The sequence below is a fragment of the Marmota monax genome, unplaced genomic scaffold (assembly GCF_021218885.2).
Source record: "Marmota monax isolate L192 unplaced genomic scaffold, Marmota_monax_Labrador192_F-V1.1 WCK01_AAM20220418_F8-fsc00201, whole genome shotgun sequence".
NCBI classification, from domain to species: Eukaryota; Metazoa; Chordata; class Mammalia; order Rodentia; family Sciuridae; genus Marmota; species Marmota monax.
In genome coordinates this window covers 2,013,925-2,033,838 of record NW_026695150.1, presented here as the reverse complement: position 1 = coordinate 2,033,838, position 19,914 = coordinate 2,013,925, and positions in this window count along the sequence as shown.

Here is a 19,914-nt window from a genome sequence, read left to right as displayed (position 1 = left end):
TTGAACTGAAGATAATATTCATGATTTATTATTCATGATATTATTCATAATTTCTACTTATTACTCACATATGTTACCTTGAGAGATCACAACTCCTACTTATCCGCTTTGGGTCAGGTAAGTAGTCTGTGTCATTCAGTTCCGGAGCTAAGAAGACAGTGTGAGTTCCTCTTGAATTTGTCCTTATATCATGACTCACTTATGTTTTTTTTTTTTTCCTTTGGAATTGGTTTATTTCACTTAGCACGATATTTTCGAGTTCTATCCATTTACTGGAAAATGCCATAATCTCATTCTTCCTTAAGGTGGAGTAACATTACATTGTGTATACATAACACATTTTCTTAATCATTCATCTGTTGAAGGACATCTAGGTTGGTTCCACAGTTTAGCTATTGTGAATTGAGCTACTAGATACATTGATATGTACAGTTTAGGAGTATGTGATCTGGATCATAGCATCTTTAGGCACCTGTTCTTTAAAACAAATTTCTTTTTTTTTTGCATGGTTAAAAATCTTTTATTTATTATAATCATTACTAATTTCTTTATTATAAATTTACTAATTTTAAAGGAAATTACTGAAAATTAGAGGGAAGAAAGTTTACTTAAAGGATCTTAGGTATATGTATTTTTGGATTATTCTAGCCGTTTTATTAATAGGCTTAGCTTAATAAGTTATATTTCTACCTGGAAGTATCTGATACCATCTATTTTTGAGCTCTGCTCAGAGATAGAAACAAAATTTGCTTTTACTTCATTTTAGGAGTAGGGAGAGGATAAGAAGTATGAGCAAATATTCTTTCCACTTTGTTTTATTTATTTATTTTTATTTTTTAATTTATTTTTTTTATTGGTTGTTCAAAACATTATAAAGCTATTGACATATCATATTTCATACAATAGATTCAAGTTGGTTATGAACTCCCAATTTTACCCCAAATACAGATTGCAGAATCACATTGGTTACACATCCACATTTTTACATGATGCCCTATTAGTAACTGTTGTATTCTGCTACCTTTCCTATCCTCTACTATCCCCCCTCCCTCCCCTCCCATCTTCTCTCACTACCCCATCCACTGTAATTCATTTCTCTCCTTGTTTATTTTCCCATTCCCCTCACAACCTCTTATATGTAACTTTGTATAACAATGAGGGTCTCCCTCCATTACCATGCAATTTCCCTTTCTCTCCCTTTCCATCCCACCTCATGTATCTGTTTAATGTTAATCTTTTCTTCCTGCTCTTCCTCCCTGCTCTGTTCTTAGTTGCTCTCATTATATCAAAGAAGACATTTGGTATTTGTTTTTTAGGGATTGGCTAGCTTCACTAAGCATAATCTGCTCTAGTGCCATCCATTTCCCTGCAAATTCTATGATTTTGTCATTTTTTAGTGCTGCGTAATACTCCATGGTGTATAAATGCCACATTTTTTTTTATCCATTCATCTATTGAAGGGCATCTGGGTTGGTTCCACAGTCTAGCAATTGTGAATTGTGCTGCTATGAACATCGATGTAGCAGTGTCCCTGTAGTACACTCTTTTAAGGTCTTCAGGGAATAGTCCAAGAAGGGCAATAGCTGGGTCAAATGGTGGTTCCATTCCCAGCTTTCCCAGTAATCTCCATACTGCTTTCCAGATTGGCCGCACCAGTTTGCAGTCCCACCAGCAATGTACAAGAGTACCCTTTTCCCCACATCCTCACCAGCACTTGTTGTTGTTTGACTTCATAATGGCTGCCAATCTTACTGGAGTGAGATGGTATCTTAGGGTGGTTTTGATTTGCATTTCTCTGACTGCTAGAGATGGTGAGCATTTTTTCATGTACTTGTTGATTGATTGTATGTCCTCCTCTGAGAAGTGTCTGTTCAGGTCTTTGGCCCATTTGTTGATTGGGTTATTTGTTTTCTTATTGTTTAATTTTTTGAGTTCTTTGTATACTCTGGATATTAGGGCTCTATCTGAAGTGTGAGGAGTAAAAATTTGTTCCCATGATGTAGGCTCCCTATTTACCTCTTTTATTGTTTCTCTTGCTGAGAGAAAACTTTTCAGTTTAAGTAAGTCCCATTTGTTGATTCTTGTTATCAACTTTTGTGCTATGGTTGTCCTATTAAGGAATTTGGAGCCCGACCCTACAATATGTAGATCGGCGCCAACTTTTTCTTCTATCAGACGCAGAGTCTCTGATTTGATATCTAGGTCCTTGATCCATTTTGAGTTAACTTTTGTACATGGCGAGAGGAGGGGATTCAGTTTCATTTTGTTGCATATGGATTTCCAGTTTTCCCAGCACCATTTGTTGAAGATGCTATCCTCCCTCCATTGCATGCTTTTAGCTCCTTTATCAAATATAAGATAGTTGTAGCTTTGTGGATTAGTCTCTGTGTCCTCTATTCTGTACCATTGGTCCACCCTCCTGTTTTGGTACCAGTACCATGCTGTTTTTGTTACTATTGCTCTGTAATATAGTTTTAAGTCTGGTATCGCTATACCGCCTGATTCGCACTTCCTGCTTAGAATTGCTTTTGCTATTCTGGGGCTTTTATTTTTCCATATTAATTTCATGATTGCTTTTTCCATTTCTACAAGAAATGCCGTTGGGATTTTGATTGGCATTGCATTAAACCTATAGAGAACTTTTGGTAATATCGCCATTTTGATGATGTTAGTTCTGCCTATCCATGAACAGGGTATATTTTTCCATCTTCTAAGATCTTCTTCTACTTCTCTTTTTAGGGTTTTGTAGTTTTCATTGTATAAATCTTTCACCTCTTTTGTTAGGTTGATTCCCAAGTATTTTATTTTTTTTTGAGGATATTGTGAATGGAGTGTTTTTCCTCATTTCCATTTCAGAGGTTTTGTCGCTGATATACAGAAATGCCTTTGATTTATGCGTGTTGATTTTATATCCTGCCACTTTGCTGAATTCATTTATTAGTTCTAGTAGTTTTTTTGTAGACCCTTTTGGGTCTTCTAGGTATAGAATCATGTATTCTGCAAATAGTGATAATTTAAGTTCTTCCTTTCCTATTTTTATGCCTTTAATTTCTTTCGTCTGTCTAATTGCTCTGGCCAGTGTTTCGAGAACTATGTTGAACAGAAGTGGTGAGAGAGGGCATCCCTGTCTTGTTCCAGATTTTAGAGGGAATGCCTTCAATTTTTCTCCATTCAGAATGATGCTAGCCTGAGGCTTAGCATAGATTGCTTTTACAGTATTGAGGTATGTTCCTATTATCCCTAGTTTTTCTAGAGTTTTGAGCATAAAGGGATGCTGTACTTTGTCGAATGCTTTTTCCACATCTATCGAGATGATCATATGGTTCTTATTTTTAAGTCTATTGATGTGGTGAATAACATTTATTGATTTCCGTGTATTGAACCAGCCTTGCATCCCAGGGATGAATCCTACTTGATCATGGTGCACAATTTTTTTGATGTGCCTTTGTATCCGATTCGCCAGAATTTTATTGAGGATTTTTGCATCTAGGTTCATCAGAGGTATTGGTCTGTAGTTTTCTTTCTTTGAGGTGTCTTTGTCTGGTTTCGGAATCAGGGTGATGTTGGCCTCATAGAATGAATTTGGCAGAGCTCCTTCTTTTTCTATTTCCTGAAATAACTTGAAAAGTATTGGTATTAATTCTTCCTTAAAGGTTTTGTAAAACTCCGCTGTATACCCATCCGGTCCTGAGCTTTTCTTGGTTGGAAGTCTTTTGATTGCTTCTTCTATTTCATCTATTGTTATTGGTCTGTTTAAGTTGTGAGAATCCTCCTGACTCAGTCTGGGCAAATCATATGACTTAAGGAATTTATCGATGTCTTCACTATCTTCTATTTTATTGGAATATAGGTTTTCAAAATAATTTCTAATTGTCTTCTGTATTTCTGTAGCGTCTGTTGTGATATTGCCTTTTTCATCCCATATGTTAGTAATTTGAGTTCTCTCTCTTCTTCTCTTCGTTAGCATGGCTAAGGGTCTGTCGATCTTATTTATTTTTTCAAAGAACCAACTTTTAGTTTTGTTAATTTTTTCAATGGTTTCTTTTGTTTCAATTTCGTTGATTTCCACTCTGATTTTAATTATTTCTTGCCTTCTGCTACATTTGCTGTTGTTTTGCTCTTCCTTTTCTAGGGCTTTGAGATGAAGTGTGAGCTCATTTATTTGTTGGTTTTTCCTTTTTTTGAGGAATGACCTCCAAGCGATGAATTTCCCTCTTAAAACTGCTTTCATTGTGTCCCATAGATTCCGATATGTTGTGTCTGTATTTTCATTTATCTCTAAGAATTTTTTGATTTCCTCCTTTATGTCTTCTGTAACCCATTGATCATTCAGTAACATATTGTTCATTTTCCATGTGATGTAGGATTTTTCCTTCCTTCTTTTATCATTGATTTCCAGTTTCATTCCATTATGATCAGATAAAATGCATGGTATTATCTCCACCCCTGTATATTTACTGAGGGTTGCCCTATGGCATAATATATGGTCTATTTTTGAGAAGGATCCATGTGCTGCTGAGAAAAAAGTATATCCACTTGATGATGGTTGATATATTCTATATATGTCAGTTAAGTCTAGGTTGTTGATTGTGATATTGAGTTCTATAGTTTCTTTATTCAGCTTTTGTTTGGAGGATCTGTCCAATTGTGAGAGAGGTGTGTTGAAGTCACCCATAATTATTGTGTTGTGGTCTATTTGATTCTTGAACTTGAGGAGAATTTATGAACGTCGCAGCACCATTATTTGGTGCATAAATATTGATAATTGTTATGTCTTGTTGGTGAATGGTTCCTTTTAACAGTATATAATATCCTTCCTTATCCCTTTTGATTAATTTAGTCTTGAAGTCAATTTTATTCGATATGAGGATGGCCACCCCTGCTTGCTTACGAGGACCGTGTGCGTGGTATATTTTTTCCCAACCTTTCACCTTCAGCCTGTGTATGTCTTTTCCAATCAGATGTGTCTCCTGGAGGCAGCATATTGTTGGATTTGTTTTTTTAATCCATGTTACCAGCCTATGTCGCTTTATTGGAGAGTTTAAGCCATTAACGTTTAGAGTTACTATGGATATATGGTTTGTACTTCCAGCCATGTTTGATTATTTATCTTCTTTTTTTTTTTAATTTAGTTTGTTTCTCCATGGTTAGCTTTCCCCCCGCCCTCTGTCTTTATAGAGGCACTTCCCACTGATGGTTTTGGTTATTGTTTTTCATTTCTTCCTCGTGTAGTGTTTTGCTCAAGATGCTTTGCAATGCTGGTTTTTTGGCTGCAAATTCTTTTAGCTTTTGTTTATCATGAAAGATTTTTATTTCGTTGTCGTACCTGAAGCTTAATTTTGCTGGATACAGAATTCTTGGTTGGCATCCATTGTCTTTCAGTGTTTGAAATACGTTGTTCCAGGATCTTCTCGCTTTCAGCGTCTGTGATGAAAAATCCGTTGTTAACCTTATTGGTTTACCCCTGAATGTAATCTGCCTCCTTTCTCTTGTAGCTTTTAATATTTTCTCTTTGTTCTGTATATTGGATATCTTCATAACAATGTGTCTTGGCGTTGGTCTACTGTGATTTTGTGTGCTCGGTGTCCTGTATGCATCTACAATTTGTATATCCGTTTCCTTTTTTATATCTGGAAAGTTTTCTGTAATTATTTCATTCAGCAGGCTACTCATTCCCTTGGTTTGAATCTCTGTACCTTCTTCTATCCCGATGACTCGTAGGTTTGATTTTTTTTATGTTATCCCATATCTCTTGGATGTTTTTCTCGTGGTTTTTAACCAGCCTTTCTGAGTTGGCTAGGCTCTTTTCAAGATGATATATTTTGTCTTCATTATCTGATGTTCTGGCTTCTACTTGCTCCACTCTGTTGGTGATACTCTCAATTGAGTTTTTAATTTGGTTTATCGTTTCCTTCATTTCTAGAATTATTGTTTGGTTTTTTTTTTTTTAATAATCTCTATCTCTGATAAAGATGCTTAACTTCTTCTTTTATCTGTTTATGTAATTCATTTTCAAAGTGTTCTTTCACTGTTTGGATTTGCTGTCTCGTATCTTCTTTAAGGTTCCATTCCATCTGTCTAAGGTATTCCTTGAGTTCTTTATATGACCATTTTTCTGCTGACTCTAGGTCCTCCTGAATATTTAGGCTGTCCTTCATTGTTTGTACTCCTTTTCTTCCTTGCTTTTTTATGCTGCTCATGTTACTTCTTGTTCTGTTTGACTGCTGAGTTTCTGTTTACTCTTATAAATTTATTTGATGCTTGAGAGGAAAGATATTAGAAGGGAAGGGAAGAAGTCACTAAAGAGAATGAGAGTAGGCAGGTAGAATTCAAGGAAGGGGGAATAAGAAAATTGAAAAGAAATGAAAAGACAAAAGAAACAAAAATAACAAAGATTAGATAATAAAGAAAGAAAGAAAAGACGAGAAAAAAATTTAACAAAAATAATAATGATAATAAAAAATGAAAATTAAAATTTAAAAAAAATAATAATAATAAAATAAAAAAATTAAAAAAAATTAGAAACATTGAAAAAAAGTTAAAAAACAACAACAAATAAAAATTGAAAATGAAAAAAAAGAAGAAAAGAAAAGAAAAAGAAAAAAATGATAATAATAATAATAAATGCAGTCCTAGAGTTCTATTAACTTCTCTTCCAGTAGGTGGAGCTGTGCCCACTGGGCCAAGCTTCTCCTCTCAATAGGTGGGAACCATTCACTGTGCAGCAGCTCTTTCTCCTAGACTGGGCTGGTCTCCAATCCTGAGTGTCTAGGGCCTTGTCTTTTGTTTCCTCAAGCCAGGCCGTGCTCACCTGTGGCGCTCACCACAATACTGGCTACACGCCAGGTCTGCTGCTCCTGGGAGCCCTGTTTTCATGAACACCTGGGCTCACTCTCCCTGTTTGCCTCCCTCAGACCCTAAGTTTGTAGAGCTTGGGGCTGAGATCCCCCAGCGAATTTGCTTGCCCTCCTGTAGCCACGCCCCCGGTAGCTGGTGCAAGAGCCCTCAGTTGTCAGCACTGGTGGGAGCGGTAGCCGGGAGTTCCGTGCTGCGAGTCCCGCGCCACTCCTGATTCCCTTGGTCTGGTTATTGCGTTCACAGGAGAGCTGGGAGTGGCCCTTAAGGTTTCCCCGCTGTGTGGAGAGAGATGACTAGGGGATTACACACCTGTCGCGCTGGTTTCACTGCAGTTATCTCCTCCGCCCGTGACGCCATTTCTCTGCCATGGTGGTTTCCCATGCAAATGGTGACCGTTCGTTCCCTTTGCCGGGTGACCAATGCAACGGGTGGGTCCTGACTGTCTCTCCCAATCCCCGTTTCAGTCCTGTGGCCACTGCCTATGAAGGCTCTGTTGGCTTTTACCTCTGTAGGTTCCTAAGGGCCGGCCAATTATTTCAGCGGGATCGTTAGTGCTGAGTCACACGAAGCAGGCGAACCGGAGCTTAATTGCCTCCGATTCGGGCTCTGTGTGTGTGTTCTGAGGGGCCCAGCCTGTACACCCCAGATCCACGTCAGCTCAGCATTGCCTAGTGATCCTGAGCAAACAGCATTTAGACAGTTTACGGCTCCCTATGCCCGCGCAGTTGAAGATGTCAGAGACTTGATCTCTCTGCGCCTGCCACCATGTTAGATCTCCTCAGTGATATTCATGTTGCCCTTATAGCTTCCTGGCATAAGCAAGTTCTTGGGATTATACAAACTGCTGCTTCTGTTTCCAGTCCAGATTTCTAGAAATGAAACCCTGCCGCTGTCGCCTCCGTCTCTGGGCCGCGCTGACGAGCGCCGCGCTTGTCTGAGACCGTAGCAGAGCCGCCCTGGCCTCCGCAGCTCTTCAGCCCGGTGCCCGGCCCCTGGGGCCCAAGTGGCTGCCGCCGCGGCTCTCCGTCCCCCTCCTCCGGAGCACGGGTCCCCTGGCAGGGGGGTGCAGAACGACCCCAGAGCAGGCTCTGCCCGAAGGTGCAGCGGCGAACAGGCCACCGAGGCGCTCGAGGCTGCAGTCCAGCCTTCGGAGGACAGGGCTCGGCACGCAGCCCAGCTCCAACCTCTAGGTGCGGCTGCCGGACAGTGTATACGGAGCCATCAAGACGGCAAGCAGAAAGCAAATGGCGGCTCCCGCGGAGTGGATTTTCGGCACAGAAACCACAGCCCCGCCAGCAATCCCAATCCACAAACTCTCCCTGTATAAAAAATATTCAAAAAAAAAAAAAGAAAAAAAGGCGGGGCGCACTGAGCTTTCTTTGCCTTGGGTACTTACAATCCACTGCTGATTACACACTCAACTTCTCTGCCCGGAGCGAAGCGAAAGAGACACTTATGTTTCTTGATGTGTGGTCTCTTCCAAGAACATTAGAATTCCTATAGCAAAGTGCAATAAAAATAAGTATGACCTGCTTCCAAACCAAGAAAGGAATTTTTGACATTTTCAAAATGGAGATCAGCCAAACTGATACTTGCAGAGAGATTATCAGTGATTGATCATATTTTCAGTGTAACAAAACCCAGTCCTGCATGGCCCACTTATCATTTGATGATGAAATGATACTTTCAGGGCATCATCATAATATGCATTTGTTTTTATTCTGTTTTATTTAAAATCGCATAGCAAATGATCAAACTCTAAAGTAACAAATCCTATAATCCTAGATACTTGGAAAACACTATGACAGAATCAACCTGAAAAACCCTAGTGATGATTTGTCTTCTTTATTGGAGAGTTAGATATTTATAGTCTGAAGGCATTTGTACTAACATTCCTTTCAACTGCAGGTCTAGGTAGAGCAGTGATTCCCAACCAGGGCAGTTTTGATCTTGGGGAGATGTTAGTCATGTCTGGGGGGGAGACATTTTTTGATGGTCACAACTGGGGAGCGCAGGGGCAGTGATATTAGATGCTCTGTGCATCTAATATGTAGAAAGAAAAAAATATTTCCAGAGACACTTTCGCACACAGGACAGCCCATCACAGCGGAGCCTCCAGTAAGAGAGGCTGAGAAAACCTGGTACAGAACAGGCAAACTTATTATGAATGACCATTTGAAAACTAGAAAAGCACAAAGTAAACACTAGGTGTCAGTATGGAGGCATGAAATGTCACTTTCTAAATAATTTTCCAACCATCAAAAGGAGTTCGGCGTTGTTTCTAAAACTTTTCTTATATGTCTTGTAGGAAACAAGTAAATATTCAGTAAAAAAAAATGGGACAGAGTGAGGAAGAACCTTTTGAGTTGTATTTGATTTGCAGATTTTTTTCAGTCTAAACACATGGATAATGCAATGTAACAGTGTTGTTGCACACAATATCACGTGATGCCATATATCAACTTCCTGTCTCTTTCCAGAGGTTCCCAAATGAAGATGCCTCTAAAGCAAGAAGCACTCCTGATACCCAACTCCTGCTTTCTAAATAATACTTTTCTCTACTAAAAGGAACTTGAGTTTCTCAGTGAAGTGGGTCATTCCAGGAACTAGACAGGAAGAAGTTGGGATAAATCCCTAAGCCAGAGAGTAAGAAAGTTCTTGAAACTGTAATGGAAAAGAACTTCAAAAGGACACAGGATTTGTTCTGAGGGGCTATAGTTGACACAATTAGTATATGAAAAAGAAAAAAATCTAATGGATGAAAATAAATACTTTTTGTTAAAATAAGTATTTTATTTTGTTAAAATAAATACTTTTAACAAAAATTATTTATTAATGAGAAACTATTATGTATTGAAGAATGCTGAATAAACATAGGAAGAAGGATAGAATCTTAAAATACATATGATTTTTTTTTTATCCCAAAGGAGTTGTTGCTTCCAACAAGGATCACTGACATGATAAAACTACTAGGTAAAAGTTTGGCAGGGAAGAATACATTCACTGTCTCAGAGATTCCCCTGGATTGCTTATTAAAACAAGGGGAATGTATCCTAAAATAGAGAGATCCAACAGTCAACAACACTGCAGCAGGTGGCCAAACAGTCCTTCAAAAGTGGACACCCTGACATCTTTTGTAACCTGATGTGATACTGAGGAAAACATGTCACCCACATAATCACCTTATGAAAGGTTTGACTTGATTCTAACCACCAGGTAACCATCAGATAAAACCAGGATGTGGAGCTATATAAAGACCACTCTCCTGGACCCTTCAAAAAGAGTCAAGTTCGGGAAAAAAAATACAAACCAAAAAAGTCGAGGATAGATCCAGGTCAAAGAAATAAATGAAATATAAAACCAAATATAATGTGCAAACTTTCATTGGATCCTGAGCAAACCCCCCCCCCCACAAAAAAACCTATAAATGGCATTTAAGGCAATTTAGAAATGTAATTATCATATATTATGCTTAATTAGGCTAATTTTCTCAAGTGTATTGCATTGTGGAATGATGGAAGGTGTCCTTATTTCGGGGAGAGATGTATTAAAGTCTTTAAAGAAAAGTATCCCTGTATTTATAGCTTACATTCTAATTGTTTAGAAGATGATAGATGATAGATAGATAGAAAGACAGACAGACAGACAGACAAGTAATAGAAAGCTAGCATATGTAACAAAATATTGCTGGTGAATCTGCACTGTGTGTGCAGATGTTTGCTCTACAATTCTTTCAACTCTTCTTCAATTTTGAAAAATTTTCAAAGTAAAAATGTGAAGTTTTTGTAAAAACCATAACAATTTAAAAAAAAAACCCTGAAGATAATTTTCACTTTTCATTACCACCATTACTTGCCTTGATCAATTTATTTTTTAAACTCCATCATCTTTTGAAGAACATGGATGTGTACATAAATGTATTTTTAATACACAGAACAGTGCCTTGCCCCCCAATTTGCAAAGATGACACATAAAGCAAGGTTTTCAAACACCTGGGCTTTAAGTAACTTTCTAAAGCTCCATCAAAGACATGCAGCAGATTCCTGTCAGTCACTGGTGGCTCTGGGTGAAGGGAGGTGACCTGTGGTGGCTTAACCAAAGGAAGGAGATGAACTCTCCCAGGAAGCACTGGATGATCCAGGCCTTCAGGTAGGAGCCAGTCAGCATGCATGCTCAGCAGGAGCTAGACACTGTCAACGCTTTGCTATCCATGGTTCCCTGAGGACACAGGTGGAGCAACTTCGTGGATGACATTGACATCCTCACAGTACAAGGCAGATGTTCACCCTGGTTGGGGTTCAATGCTAACTTGATTATTTTCCTCAGCGAGGCCTCCCTGAGAATTCACTCTGAGAAGACTCTCTCTTTGGTTTCTATTCTAACACACCACACTTATCTTTCCTAGTCCTCATCCAAATTTGCGATTGGACACACAATTCCCTATTGGCTTTTTAAAATGTTTCCAAGCTCCACAAGATCCCAGCGCTGGCCTTTCTGTTCCACTGTGTGTCTAGGCCCAGCCTGGCACCCAGAAGGGGTAAGCATCTGCTGATAGGATGATGGCTGAGGTTGGTCAGACTGCTCCTGGGTGTGCCCTGAGGAGAAGCACTGCCTCACACCCAGGGGACCTCGGGTGTGAATTCTATGACAAGGTTCTCTCGAAACCCAGATATGCACGGAGGCCACATTCAGAGCTTCAGGAAGCAGGTGAAACTGCTGAAATCAGGGATAGAAACCAAAAGATGAAGGACTAATAATAAACTTCCCCATGATTTTATTCAATATTCAAACCTGTGGCCCCCCGCCCCACTATCCCCAAAATGACTGTGTTTGTTAACCATTCCACAGCCAGCCTTTCATGGAACACACAATGGCAAAGGAGATGGTGCGTCAGGCAGAGGACCGGCAGCCTTGTTAAAAGAATCTCAGAAAGCAAACCAGTGAACAAACACGTTAAACCCATGAATAGAACCCAATCACTTCAATTTTTTCACCCAGAAATAAATACTTTTAACATTTTAGTGAATGTACAAGCAAATGCAAAGAAGAATTAAAAGAAGAACAACTCAAGGCAGCCAATTGTATTTAAATTCATTGCTGTTAAGTGATGAATTTGATGATTCTTAGGACATACAGTCACACAGTCATACTACATAGTCATATAACACAGTCGTATTTATATAGTCAAATGATATATAGTCATATAAATGTATTTAATATATAATGTATGTATGTGCATAAAGATATGCATAAATATTCATCAGTGTCAATTTTTTCAGAAGTGTATGTTAGAATAAATGCAGGTGGTGTTCCACAAAGATTATCATAATGTTCAGGTATCTGAGAGCTTCTGATATAAAAGTATATGCACTTATGTATCAGGACACCTTGGCCTGGGATCCATGAACAGTTTAGAGGTCTGGGAAGTGTGCTAGGACACCCCTCGAGGGCACAGCTCTATGGGTTTGTGCTAAGTGTGCATTTGCCACTTTAAGCACTTTGCTTCCTGAATGTGTGGATGAAAAATTTAATTCACATAAACTCTTGGAACAAAACAATGCTATTTGTTAAAATTAAATCATTGTGTCTTTTTGCTACACCTAAAATAGAAATATTTTAGAGTTTTATTCTGCATTTATCTTTCAGCCATCCCCTTGTAGATGGGGATTTTCAGTTGATTTGTGACTTTAAAGAGACAGCAGGCTCAGACTCACTGAAGAGTTCTCAGGGGCTCCTTTTGGGTTCCAAGGGCTCTACCTATTCTATGAACCTCAGACCATGAAAGAAAAACAAAACAAAACTTGTTTTATTTCTGTATTTGGCATTTCCAACCATGAAATCAATAAAATTCGTAGTTTTTATTTGATAGAATTGCTCTGATATCCCAAAGAAAAGTGAGTTAACAGCTTTGAATTTCCAGCTGCACTTCCTGTGCCTGCCTGTCCTGATGAGGATGGTGGGACAGCAGGACAGAATCGTGAGAAGAGGTGCAGATAGCTTACGCTTTTGGCTTTCTCCCATTCTGATCTAGAAGCCTTCAACAATACTTTACTAAGATGAAATCGAGTCTTTATTCAGAGTCGTCATTCATTGATCCCAAGCCCTCTTCATCTGGCCTGATTCTAGATTTGATGATGGTCAGTTTTTTAAAGGTCTGATCAGAAAGTAGGACTACAAAATTTAGGGCCTGAGTAAATCATGTATTTGAAGATTCTCTCCGTAATACAATAAAATCATATATATATGGCATGCATTTAATAATTTAGGTAACACAATAATATGTAATACTATCACCAAGAATCAGTATATGGCTTCTTATAGAGTCTAGTGAAGCCTGTTTTTAAAAGACCATTTATAAACCCAAATTATCTATGAAATCTGTATGCTGCAGGAATTATTATAATTTTAAACATCTTTCCTCACTTTATTAACTCATCTAGGATTTTAATGAAAAGAACATTATAAATTAAATAAAGATTCCTGGTCAAGTTGAAAATCGAATTCATGTGCCTGGGTTGTTCCTTTTGGAATAGCAGGAAAGGGAACCACCTTCCCCCATGACAGGCCACTGCAGGGAGTGCCTTCCGCTCCTCAGGGAGTTCCACGAATTCAAGCATTTGCCTCATTTTACTCTTCTCATTTGATTTCTTCTGTGTTTCTCCATAGATCCAAAGCTTTCCCCAGTTTTATAAATATGCATGCCCGCCTCCAATTTAAGTAAATCATGACCCAAATAAAATCATTCATTAAAATTAGAAGCAAATGCATGCCATTCATCTTATTGATTTTAATTTTTTCATTACTGTTCACTGATTACTATTATAATAACTAAGTTATTGCCTATATTTAAAATTGCTTATCAGTTGGATGAGAGCGTATGTGGCATGGGCTCTATAGAACAGTTCGGGGAATGGAGGCCTGGTTCTTTTCTAGAAAATTCTACAATTCAATAGAAAAAAAATGTTCATAGATTTTATGGTTTTCTGTTTCAGAAACAATCTTAGGTAGAAAGATTGATTCTAGACAATATATTTTTTATTATTTATATCTCAGATAATATTATGGAAATATATGATTTCTGTTCTGAACATTTAATTATTCCCATAAAAGGAACTACTTTACTCCTGATCCTTTGGACATCAAGTTCTCTTGGTCTGAGCTAGCACCAGGTGGAGCTCATTTTAAGAATTCAATTTAATGATTTATTCATTATTGGGGCATATTTTCTGCCCTCATTCCTTTTTCTCAAATTTTAAATGTCAAGATCAAGGAGATTAGTTCATAATATATTTCATTCCAAATTGTATCTTTTATCTTATGCCAACATTTTCTTCAGACAGACATGCAGTGATTCAGCATGTCTGCCAGGCCAGGGCTGCCCTGAGAGCCGCTGGCAGTCTCTGCACATCCCGCCCTGTAATGACAGCGGCGAGGAGAGCAAGCATCTTAAGCAATGCAGTGTCCTTATTGCTATGTTGAAGGCTGGGAATCTTTGGGTGGCACTGTGTTCCCAATGGATGGTCACACAACAGGCTTTTGTGACTGACACTCTGACTAACTTCTTCAATATTCTAATTTGCTTTCATAAAGATCCAAGGTCAGCCACCCATTAAGAGAGTGAGTGACCTGTATATAGCACCAGGCAGAAAAAGATGGAAATACTGGTGAAATATTTTTATTAACTACAAAATAAGAAATTTGTTTGAGCCAAGGCATGAACTAAAAGTTTCTTTAAGCTAAAGGCATGAACTAGAAACTTCATGCTATTATTCAACTTTAGGGTACGTGTATATTCCATATACATTCCCCATTTCAGACTCTAAAATATGTTTTTGTCTTTTTGGTTGGTTGGTTGGTTTTTGGATACTGGGAATTGAATCCAGGGGCGCTTTACCACTGAGCTTCATCCCAGCCACTTTTATTTTTCATTTTGAGACAGGGTCTCACTAAGTTGCATGAATGAAATGGAAGGGTGGCACCTACAGAAAGGTCAATGTGAGTTGAAGAGTATGGAAACATGGCCGTGAGGGGAGACGTGGCTTAGCCAGAGTGGGACCAGGCAGAGATACTTTGGGGATAATGTAAAGAGCATGAAGATTCAATCAGAAACCCACACTGTCCACTCAACACTGTCTTCCAAGGCTAGGAAGTCAGAATGCCTTGAATTTCAGAAGACAAGAAAACATTACTGAAACAGGGAACTGATCAGGCACCTAGAGACACAGTTCAATGTGAAATTCAGAAAGAAGATAATCAATCGAACCACATTCAGGGACAAATTCATGAATTTAGTGAATTCATTCATGAAATATATCCAAAATTTATTTCAGTACTAGTTTTTTTAGTCAGAATTGATCATTTTAATGTCCAAGGAGTCAAATTAATAAAAACAAAACTTTGTAAGGTTCTATTACAGCAAGCGAGCTCTATTAAAGAGACTATTAAGGATTCATCTCTCTGCTGCTGACTTACGGCCTTCAAGATAACAACAATCAGGAAACTGGGCATCTGTCCCTTTCTTATACCATAAAAACTTTATATATATATATATATATATATATATATATATATATAGAATGCATTACAATTCATATTACACATGTAGAGCACAATTTCTCATTTCTCTGGTTGTATATAAAGTATATTCACACCAGTTTGTGTCTTCATACATGTACTTTGGATAATAATGATCATCACATTCCACCATCATTTCTAACCCCATGCCCCCTCCCTTCCCCTCCCACCCCTCTGCCCTATCTAGAATCCATCTATATCAATACTCTTTCTTTCTATCAATGTCTTTTGTGTAACTGGAACCAAAAGCACTCCATAAAAAGTCAACTAAACTTTGTGCCTCTACTTGCCAGGAAGTGCCAGGGCAGAAGATCCATGACCAGCCATCTTCCCGTCAGCAGAGCTGGCAGCCACACCCAGAGCTGGCAGCCCCACCCTCCAGAAGCATGTCGCTGGCAATGAAAAGCCTTAGGGAGGGGTACGTTTTCTCCTCAGGTGTATCACTTTCAACAACATGCATTCTTGGGAAACTGCTTATTCATTTTTGTTCATTTATTCTGTTTTCATTCAAGAGAGGACTATGTAGTACTCGGCTTCTCTGTGTGCTATTTCAAATAACTATCAGACATTTAGACTCCTCTTCTCCTTTCTGGTTTTTTGTTTGTTTTTTTTAAATAGTTTCCATAAATATATATGTGTGTGTGTGTGTGTGTGTGTGTGTGTGTGTGTTTCTACTTCCCCTAATACCATTTTTCTTTATATTTTACCTTTCCTTCCCTACTGAACTGACCAGGGGCATAGTGTAAATTTTTAAGAAGGAGAAGAAGAAGAAAGAAGACCCTCAAAATAAAAACAGTTGAAATGCTTTGCTACATGGTACACTTTACCCTTGTTCCACAGCCCATTTCTTTTCTTACTGGGCTAACTGGCATTAATTGTCTCCTTATACCTCTTTGGCTGCTTCTGGAGCTACTTAATTTGAAAACCACAGTGACTCAGATGAAGCAAACACAGTGGAAGGTACTTACAGATTCTGGGAATGTGTTCTTAGAATGTAACAAGGCACTTGTGCAGCACAGGGCATGGTTAGTGGATGGGAAATGCTCTATGTAACCATCGAGCATTTCAGAGTGCAATATTGCCAACATTTCCTCAATTATACATCACAGACTTTTGCCAGTTCTGTCTAAATATAATTGTTATCCCACCTATGAAGCTATTAAAATTCAAATTGAAAGGCCTTGGGGTTGAGAGACAGTCTCATTGTACTGCAGAGGCTCCTGGGGTGATTCACCAGACCAACATGACCAATCAACTGAGTTAAGGGAAGTTGTTAATATTAGGTTTCTTGTATCTGAATATTCCATTTGAACAGTAGAAATGTTTTAAAAGTTCTGACATAAGCCAAGAGGTTGAACTAGCTGTGAGTTGGACTGTGTGCCCAACTCCTCCTCCTCCTTCTCCTTCTTTGTGAGGCAGAATTTACACTCAGGAAATGTTCAGATTTTAATGAGTATACTCAGGTATACCCACCTGTTTTTAACAAATGCGCATCAAGACATAGGCCATTTCTAGTACCCAGAGTTTCTTTGTGCCTGTCCCTAATCATCTGCTCCAAGGAATCACTGAATAAATTTCTATCATCATAGATTAGCTCTGTATATTCTAAAATTTCAAATAACTGGAATCATATAGCATGGAATTTTGTTTGTTCTGTAATTTTACACTCAATATATTATTTTTGAGACCAATCTATACCATTGAGAAAGGGAAAATATCTTAGCTCTGTTCTTATTTTTGATCTTGCTTTCAGCCCATGAATTAATCTGCATTCTGGCTTCTTCTATATTTAATACAAAATTTCAAGTTTCAGTTTGTATAATTGTTCAATGCAGTGTAAGTATTTCTATAAGGGGAACACAGAAAACAATAGACACAAAATAAACTATAATCAATACGTTTAGATCATATAAGGTAGGGATTATATGCAAATGGAGGCAGAAATGTATAAAATATCCTTATGAAGAACTAGGAAAAAATAATAAAAATGTGCACTTTTGTCATGTTTGAGGAAGACATTCAAGTAAACAAACATAAAGGCTGATAAACAAACATAAAGGCTGATAAATGAAGAACATTTATCTTTTTCTCAGTCTCTGAGATTGTACCTTATGCTCAATACTGCCCATATCTTGATGACCAATAGCAAAGATAATCAGGATAATTAGTCTCCTCAGACTGGAGTTCCAAGACATCAAGTCTTATTTTATTACTAATATCAAAATTTTTATTAATGTTATTGCTCTTAATCATAAACTATGTAAAATTTTGGGTTTTATGCAGTCTAAAATACAATTGAAATCATTACAAACTAGCATCTAAAAGTTAGAACCTAAACTCTTCATATTATTTAAGAAATGCAATGCACATATAAAATATTTTAAATGATATACAGCATATATGTGTATATGGATACACATATCCATCTGTTGACATATTTTATATTTCTCTACAGTTTTAATCATACAAACAATACTAGCATAGATTAAATAAAGAAACTAATTAGGAAAACATATTATTGTAACTCACCAGAAGAAATGAATAGGCTTCTTGTGCAAAAAGTCCATTTGCCACCTGGACTCTACTGTGGCCAGACTCGTTGAGTCCAGAGGGGAATGCTTGGATGTATGAACGAGACCCCTTGTTGTGTTCCTACTAAGATATAGTTTAAAAGATTTGAACCTGGGGATTGTGATATATAGCACTTTAGAATCAACCTTGGTTGACAAGAGGTTCTTGGGTATGGCATGCTATTTCAGAGTGAAATAGAATAAGAAGCTACTCATTCCACCACTTGTACTTACTGAAATTCTTGGCTTTCACCAAAATGTGTAGCCCAATAATCTGAACACAGGTAGAGAGCAGGCACGTGGTCAGGCAGTGAAGTCACACTCAGAGAAGCGAGGGGCCACTTGGCTTAGTCCACACCCCAGCCAGAACTCATCGTGTCTTCTCCACCAGCTGGCAGAGATGTGAATCTTAGTACAACTGGCATCAAGAAAAGTGTTTTTGCCATATGTTATGGTTTGGATATAAGGTGTCCCCCAAAAGCTCTTGTTTTAAACCAGGAATATTCATAAGTGAAATAATCGCAATGTGAGAGCTCTAACCTAATAAGTCCATCGCAGTTTGAATGGAGTAACTGGGTGCTAACTGCAGGCAGGAGGGGCATGGCTGGAGGAGCTAAGTCAGTGAGGGCATCCTCTCTCTCTGCTTCCTGACCCCACCATGAGCTGAGCAGCTCCCTTCTCCTGGGCCCTTATTCATGATTTGCTGCTTTACCTTTGGCCCAGAGCAATAGAGTCAGCCATTTATGGACACAGACCTCTGAAACCATAGGCTCCAAATAATTTTTCTTTCTCTAAGTTGTTCTTGTCAGGTATGTAAATCACAGTGAAAAAAAAAAAACTAAGATACTGTATGTTTTAATAAATCAGAATTTTGGACAATCAGGTTTAGTATTGGTAACCCCCCCCCACCCATTGGTAATAATAGGGAAGACAACAACTTCTAGGAAGCTTCAGACCACCTAGACTATTGAAGGTGTACCTTATATATACTGCCCCAGAAATTAACAATATGAAAATAAATCATCAGTGAAATTTATAAAGTTAAACCATCTTTACATAGTTATATTTTCAAAAATAACACTTATATTTTTACAGTTAGTATTCCCCTATTCACCTAAAGTTCCTTGATCCTCAATAACAGATTTAAAAAAAAAAAGTTTATAGTGACTGACCACTCCCTGTGGTCTGGACACTGTTGGAAGCTCTTCTTTTCTCTACAGAGCTTTTGAGGTTCTCTTGTGAAATGTCTGAGAAGAATCTCCTTCTACACTTAGTGCTCCTGTCAAGGAGAGCCCTTCTTCTTAAAGACCAATTGTGACAAGCTCAACTTTTTGAAAGTTTTTGTCACCTTTTGTTTCCAAATTTCAACTTGATTAATACTTTTAAAGCAGCATAGTAGGAATTGGAATGTTTAGATCCAATTCTAGGCTCAAAGGACAGATGAAATAAATGCCATCCCACGAATCTTTAGGCCTCAAAAGCTAACTATGGACTCCCCTAAAAGAAGAAGAAAGGAAAGCTGCAATAGTAACTACCTTTGCATTTAAAGAATTTGAAGTTCTTGTTCACTCACGTCCAGTGGAACACCTACAATGTGAAACAACCATTTTCAAAGACTTCACAAAGCCTACTCCAAAGGCTAGATGGTGACAGAGAAAACCATTTTTTATTGTAAGTGTTGCACTCTTTATATTTTATGAACTTTTAATTAATCACTTCTTAATTAATCTTAATTAACTACTTAATTAATCACTTTTCTCTTATCTGTCTCTTAATTTTGCTACCCATTTTTTAAAAAGTTATTTCAAAGAGAAAAATTTAGCTTGGAAAACAAAATCTTTCCACTGCTTTTAGGCAGGGGTCTGAGTGCCAGACAATGGAAGAGTGGGGTATGTGCACACCTCTACAACCC